Below are 8,369 nucleotides of genomic sequence, written 5' to 3' on the forward strand. Positions count from 1 at the left end.
TCGAACCTAGATCCACTCCCGAGGCATGTTCATTTTTTAAAGTATTTAATATTCCCCCTAAGTCAATCTTAATCTTTAATTTACCTTGAAATTTACCCTTTAATTTTACTTTTATATTAATTTTGTCCCCTATATATATATTTTTAATTATATATATTTTTATTTATTTACTATATTCATTTTTTTATTTATATTATATTATTTTATTATATATATCTTATATCATTATATATATATATATATATATATATATAGATGTATTAATTTTTCTCCATTTACTATGTATATATATATTTTTCTTAATATTATATTTTATACGTTTTTATATATATTTTTTTAATATTCTATTTTTTTTTTATTTATATATATTATATTTTAAACTTTATTTTATTTTTTTCTATTATTTTTTCTTAATATCATGTATATCTTTATTTTTATTTGTTTTACTTAGTATTATATTTATTATTTTTATTTGTTTTAGTAAATACTACTTTATATGTACACATTATTTTTATTCATTTTTAATTTCTTTTACCTTTTTTATTTTTTTACTCCATTAATATTTTCTCTTTATTTGTGTCTTTGTTTTTTAACATTTTATTCATTTTGTTTATTTTTATTTTTTTTTATTATTTTTTACGTGTTTTGTTATTTTCTATTTTTTCTTGTTTTATTTATTATTCTCACGTTTGCACACTTTCTATCCTAATTCGATTTTATACTCCGCTACGAGTTAAACGTTTTTATCTTTTAAGGGTATTCAAAATCAATCAATTGTAAGCAATTTGAATCGGGTCTGTTAAATTTTAATTTAAATTTTGAATTTTCACAACTAAGATAACCGGCAAATTAATTGATACCGAAAGGACGGTTCAAGGGTGTTAATCCTTCTTTGACCGTAACCGACTCACGAACCCGACACATTTCTGGTAAAAACGCAGATCATGTAAGATGGTGTCCGACCCACCTAAATTCGTTTTAAAATGGTCGGTAGCGACTCTAATCCACATTTTTCAAGTCGAAGCCCAATTCTGGGGCTCAACCGAAAGACGGTTACGACAGTGGTCATGCAATAAGATTAACAAACATTGTTGGCGCTGAAGCCGTAGCTTTTTCTGAAGGTAACCTTGCCATTGAAAACGGGTGGGAATCAGTCATCATTGAGGGTGATGCTCGCAGTATTGTTCAAAGGCTGACAAACACCAATCTTGACGTCTCAGTTATCGACCTTATGTTGGGAGAAACTAAGAATTTTCTTGCTTCACATCTGAACTTTCCAGTATTCTTCACACGTCGTGAATTAGAAACTAAGGCAAAGAATATGTCATAAAGACATATTAAAAATAAATAAAAAATAATAGATAATAACCAGAATCAAAATCGGTGTGATTGCCAGTTAAACAAAATTAGAGAAAAAAAAGTTAAATTGGTCGATAAAATTGACATAAATTATAAAAAATAAGAAAATGTGAAGAAAACAGAGAAAGAAGAAAGTGCTAGAATTTTTTAATAAGTTTTACTCAACTCATTATTATAAAAAAGAAATGAAAAAAATTAACGATATGGTAAATAACTAAGGATGTTTGATAAGTTTGAAATAATTTTCACCTTTATACTTGTATATATATAATAATAAAAATATATTGTCAAAAAATAATAAAAATATTGATATTATAAACTATACAGTTTATAAGTACAAATAATTAAAGAGTATAAAATTTAAATACAACAAAACCGACTAAGAAACTTAACCGATCACACTTTCCCTTCAACAGATGAATCAAACCAGAGCGCGAGAGAAAGCTGGGAAAATAACATTGAGCCTAGTATCCAGAGGTCTTCATCGCAAGAGGAACAACTACGGAGGATCCAACCATCTCCTGTCTTCAGCAACTTGGGCTAACATCGAATGAGGAGCCTCCTCCACCCCTAAACCTATCTTTATCGCCGACTGAGCACTCTGAAGCCATCAAGTGAGATTTTGATATCCAAACTATTAATCACAACAGTCCGAGTGAAAAAACTTGCCCATTTCTTTGCACCAAACCATGATATGATGCAAGAAATTGGTAAGTTAGCCACCAGGGCCAATGGGGCTCCAGTTTCTTTTTGGCTCAAAACAAATCAAGAGTACACAATTCTTTAAAAAGGAAAAAATAAGTCACATGAGATATCGTAATCACATCTTGATGGGCTTGTAATTTTCGCCTACCGCTCCACCTTTCTATTTCTGAAACTCTATACCTGAGTGTGTGGCAAAGAAAGCATCTCCGATTGGATCGGTGTGCTAGAGTCACATTAGGATAATTAGAATTTTATAATAAAAAGTAGCTAAACTACACAAATGGTCACTAATGTTTGAATAAGTTTTTATTTTTCTACTGTAGTTTTAAAAGTAATAAATTGGCTACTAACTCTATCGATTTGTAACAAAATGATCACTCCACTATCATCCCGTTAAATTAATGATGTGACAACATTAAAAAAAGGTTAATATTTAGTTATACCCCTAAACAAATACTAAAATAGGTTATTGAATAATGATTTTATATCTAATTTATCTCAAAAAGATTTTAATTTTCATTTTTTTAAATACGCCACCACATTCATTTTATTCGAACCATATTCCTTACAAAATGGAAGCTACACTCAAAACAAACCCTTAACCAAAATACAAACAATCATCTAAATACATATGGAATCCATAAAGTTGAGAAAGATTCTGCATTTTATTTGCAGAGCATAGCATGTATATACTCCATGCCTTGAGATTTTTTTGGCAACAAAATCCATTTTGTTATTACAAAAGTGGAGTTGTATATATTCTTAAGGCAACCCTCAACCAACACACACAAAAAAAAAAACATCTCTAGCATCAGTAATGAAACATGAAAGGGAAAATTATCATAAAATATTGAAATGCAAGAATGAAGCAATTGTGTCCATTTTAAGCCTCCAAAATGTTTTTGCCTTTACCTCAACGAAGGAACAATGCAGTTTTATAAAAACAATCGTCTACCCCCAAATCCTTAGCAAACATGCAAGAATTTCAAAAACTTGGTGTCTCTTCAATATGCAACAACAAGGAGTGAAGCCACTTCTTTATGGCGAGGGTTTTGTTTTAAGTGTGGTTTAGTTTTGTAAGGAATATAGTTTGAATATAATGGAGGTGATGGGGGTATTTCAAAAAAAATGAAAATGAAATTTTTTTGGTAAATTAAATATAAAATATTATTTAAGAGCCTATTTGATTTTTTAGGAATAGTTTAGAGGTATAACAAAAATTAACCTTTTATTAATATTTTCACGTCATCAATTTAATGGGATGATGGTTAAGTGATTATTTTGTTATAAATCGACAACATTAATGATTAATTTGTTACTTTTGAAACTTCAGTTGAAAAAACAAAAATTTACTCAAATATTAGTGAGTATTGGTGTAGTTTACACTAAAAAAAATACGCAAATAATTATTTACTAAAAAATAATTTAAAATTAATTTACTGCCTGAAAAAATCACCCTCAGCGTCTTTATTTTCCTGTCAGACACCGTTCAGATTATATTTTCCGATCTAACACCCTTTGCAAAAAGACGTGTCCCCTGCACTGCGCTTTACGCCACGTGGGGTAAGGTGCGCCCTATAACGCGCCTTGTTAAATGTGTAAAAAATTTAAGTACTAATTTTGTAAATATTTTTAAACTGATGCTTAATATGTAATTAATTTCTGTTAGGGTGATATTTGTGTAAAAATGCCAACTTTATCTATTTATTTTTTTATATTATTTTTAACAACAGTTAATAATATTTATTGACTTTTAAAATTAATTGTTTAAAAATATTAAAATATTAAAATAAACTTTTAATTAAATTGAGAGATTAAATTAATTATTATTAATTTTTTAAAATAATAAAAAAAATAAAAATTAAAAATAAATAAAATTCAATAAAAATATAATATAAAACTAAAAAATATCACCTCTTTATTTAAAATATTCTTTCAAATATTAATTTTAAAAAATATAAAATAAATATTAAATTTTAATTTTATTAAAAATGAATAAACATTATAAACTTTTGTTAAAAATAATAATTAATGAATAATAATTCATTTAATCACTCAATTGTAATTAAAAGTTTATTTTAGTAAAGCTTATGATTGTTAAACAGTCGTAGATGTGAAAAGCTACATGAATCGAATGAAAATTCGATCGTACAAAGTCAATAACTCAAAATTGTCTAATTGCTGTCTAAATATCAGAGCAATTATACCACGAATAAACATCCGATCAAAGAGTTGATCTTTTCTGCTCAATCTTCACAAAAACTGTTTTGTCTCATCATTTTCCCCCGCGTATGAGCTCATTTCTTTTTCAATTCTTTTTTGTTAAATATAGTTACTCAAGTGCATACAAAAATATAAAAATATAGTGACTTTTATTACAAAAGTCAATTGTAATTAAAAGTTTATTTTAATATTTTTTTATATTTTTAAACAATTAATTTTAAAAGTCAATAATTTTTTCAAAAATATATGAAATTTATAATTTTTTAAATTATAAAATATTTATTATTATTATCATCATCGTTTTGTAAAAAAGATAATAGTTATAAAATTTTTATAAAATTATTCTTATTTTAAAATACTTTTAAATATTCTTTTGCAAATTATTTTATAACTCAACAAATTTTAATTTTTGCATGAAATTACACAATACGTATATTTTTTTTTTCATGAATGTTATAAAAAGAAAGGAGCACATACGCAAGAAAAAATGATGAGAAAAAATAATTTTTGTGAAGATTGAGCAAAAAATATCAATTCTTTGATCGGATGTTTATTCGTGGTACAATTGAGTTGATATTTAGACAGCAGTTAGACAATTTTGAGTTATTGACTTTGTACGATCGAATTTTCATTCGATACCTGTAGCTTTCCACACCTACGACTGTTTAACAATCATAAATTTGACTTTAGGTATTGAGAATAGAGTATTTTAAAATTAATTGTTTAAAAATATAAAAAAATATTAAAATAAACTTTTAATTATAATTGAGGGATCAAATGAATTATTATTCATTAATTATTATTTTTTAACAACAATTAATAATGTTTATTTATTTTTAATAAAATTAAAATTTAATATTTATTTTATATTTTTTAAAATTAATATTAGAATGAATCTTTTAAATAAAGATGTAATATTTTGTAACTTTACATTATATTTTTATTGAATTTTATTCATTTTTAATTCATTTTATTGCCTTTTTATTTGTTTTTTTTTAAAATGAATAATAATTCATTTGATCTCTTAATTATAATTAAAAGTTTATTTTAATAATTTAATATTTTTAAATAATTAATTTTAAAAGTCAATAAATATTATTAACTGTTGTTAAAATTAATATCAAAAAAATAAATAGATAAAGTTGGCGTTTTTACACAAATATCACGCTGACAGAAATTAATTACATATTAGACACCAGTTTAAAAATATTTACAAAACTAACACCTAAATTTTTTACACATTTAACAAGCGCGTTGCATAAACACGCCTTACCCTACGTGACGTCAGATCAACGTAAAGTGCGGTGCAAGGGATGCACTTTTATATAAAAGATATTAGATCGAAAAATATATTCTGAACGATATTTGATAGATAAATAAAGGCATTGAGGGTGATGGGTGATTTTTGGGAAATTCACCTAATTTACTACTATTAATTACTGAAAAAAAGGGGTCTTAATTCTAGTTATGTTTTAAGAAACAGCAGCTAGGGTTTATAGTCATTCTGTGGGAGTGAGGGCAACGGCATCCAGAAAGCAACCGTAGCAGCCGCAGGTGATTCACTTTCTGTTTTACTTAATTTTCCGTAGAAAATGGTGGGAAGTAAAATATAAATAATCTGTCTTATCCCTCTATCTATCTCTTTGTATTTGTATGACTCTGTAAATCTTTATAAATTCTTTATTGGATTGTAGGTAATGAACATTTTCCGTTTGTCTCTTTTATTCTTTGTTAATTGTATAGATCTATAGGAAGAACATTGCTTTGTTTATAGATTTTTTAATTTTTTTTGTACTGTTTATGTTATTGGGTGAAGGAGCAGAAGAATGTCTCACAGGAAATTTGAGCACCCAAGGCATGGTTCCCTTGGGTTCCTTCCAAGGAAGCGAGCTTCTCGTCACAGAGGAAAAGGTATTCTCTTCCATTTTCTTTTGTTTATTTAACAATAATAGGATGATGATGATGATGTAGCTGTAGAAATTTTAGAAATGCATCTGATTTGTAGCTATTGTGTTGGTGCAGTGAAGGCATTCCCAAAGGATGACCCTAACAAACCATGCAAGCTCACTGCCTTTTTGGGGTACAAGGCTGGCATGACTCACATTGTCAGAGAGGTCGAAAAGCCCGGATCTAGTAAGTTGGTTTTCATCTACTAACTCACCTGATTATTCTTATTGTTTGCTTGTATTGCAGTTATCTTTTCTCCAAGCTTTGTAAACATTCGCCTGAAAATGCATTGAGTTATATTGGTTTATGCATCTTTAAATTTAAAATTTTAGTTATACTTTATTTGATATTCTTTATTTCTTTATAGAGCTTCACAAGAAGGAGACATGTGAAGCTGTTACAATCATTGAAACCCCTCCTATGGTGATTGTTGGGCTTGTTGGATACGTGAAGACACCTCATGGTCTCCGCTCATTGAACACCGTCTGGGCTCAGCATCTGAGCGAGGAAGTCAAACGTCGGTTCTACAAGCACTGGTGCAAGTCCAAGAAGAAGGCTTTTGTCAAGTACTCGAAGCAGTATGAAAGTGAAGAAGGGAAGAAGAGCATCCAGGCTCAGTTGGAAAAGATGAAGAAATATGCAACTGTTATCAGGGTCTTGGCCCACACTCAGGTTATAATAATATTCAAGTTAATCTTGTTTTCTTATTTTTGTACTGTATAAGTTTTTGGTTCTTTTGTATTGCTTTCAGATTGTAATTCTTTATTAAAACCTGCTTCAAGGCGGACAACATTATCTGACCTAGTACATTACAGATTAGGAAAATGAAGGGATTGAAGCAGAAGAAGGCACACCTAATGGAGATCCAAGTCAATGGCGGAACAATTGCTGACAAGGTTGATTTTGCTTACAAGTTCTTTGAGAAGCAGGTCCCCGTTGATGCTGTTTTCCAGAAGGATGAAATGATTGATATCATTGGTGTCACAAAGGGTAAAGGTTATGAAGGTGTGTCACTCGTTGGGGTGTCACACGTCTGCCCCGTAAGACCCACAGAGGTCTGCGTAAGGTTGCTTGTATTGGTGCCTGGCATCCTGCTAGGGTCTCCTTTACGGTTGCCAGGGCAGGGCAGAATGGATACCACCATCGTACTGAGATGAACAAGAAGGTCTACAGGGTTGGCAAGGTTGGTGATGAGACCCACACTGCCATAACCGATTATGACAGGTTAGTCCATTTGTCTATTTAACTATGTGATTATACCCGAAATATACCTCCAGCAGATTGGAGTGGTTTTGAAGGCCTTGTATGGAGTTCTGCAATGTTTTGTGTTTGATTTTTGCTGAATATCCTTGATGGTATGCGTGGCCTTTTATTCAGGACCGAGAAGGATATTACCCCAATTGGTGGCTTCCCTCATTATGGTGTTGTGAAGAGTGACTACCTGATGATCAAAGGAGGATGTGTCGGGCCTAAGAAGAGGGTGGTTACCCTTCGCCAGTCTCTTATTAACCAGACATCTCGTGTGGCTCTGGAAGAAATCAAACTCAAGTTCATCGACACCTCCTCAAAGTTTGGGCACGGACGTTTCCAGGCAACACAGGAAAAACAGAAATTCTATGGAAGACTCAAGGCATAGGTTCTGTTTTATCCCAAGCTTAGTTTATCTTATTCTCCATTCCTTTTTGAAATGGAACAGCTGCGTTTTGGTATTGGTTTTGTTTTGTCAATCTGGATTGGAACTGTGAACTGCTGAGGATTTTTAACAGCTTTTGATCAATATATTGCTTTTTTTATGTTGTATTTGTTTTTTTTCTATGATTGCAATTTGAGCATATTCCCTTGCATGCTAGTTATTTAAGCACGGAATTTGATATGGATATGAGGATGGGAAAGCAGTGGATCGTGTTCCTTGAACTAGTCTTTGAAGGTGGAAATCGTGTTCCTTCGAAACTGTAGCATTCCTCACAAACTTTACTAGTTTTCAATTGTGATCCGAGCCCGATTTGTAAACCCCTAACATTACCCAGCCAAATACTTCAACTGTATTTTTTTTATGGAATCTATATTTAAGATCGAATATTTTCAAACACTACATATAAATAAAGGTATGATCTTAGAACCCTCTTCGAACAGAT

General features: G+C 29.8%; 1 pseudogene; it reads left to right on the forward strand.

The window, feature by feature from the left end:
- Positions 1-5,805: 5,805 nt before the first annotated feature.
- LOC120157427 lies at positions 5,806-7,993 on the forward strand (annotated as a pseudogene).
- The last annotated feature ends 376 nt before the right edge of the window (positions 7,994-8,369 follow it).

Source organism: Hibiscus syriacus, unplaced genomic scaffold (genome assembly GCF_006381635.1).
Source record: "Hibiscus syriacus cultivar Baekdansim isolate YM2019G1 unplaced genomic scaffold, ASM638163v2 tig00111272_pilon, whole genome shotgun sequence".
Taxonomy (NCBI): Eukaryota; Viridiplantae; Streptophyta; class Magnoliopsida; order Malvales; family Malvaceae; genus Hibiscus; species Hibiscus syriacus.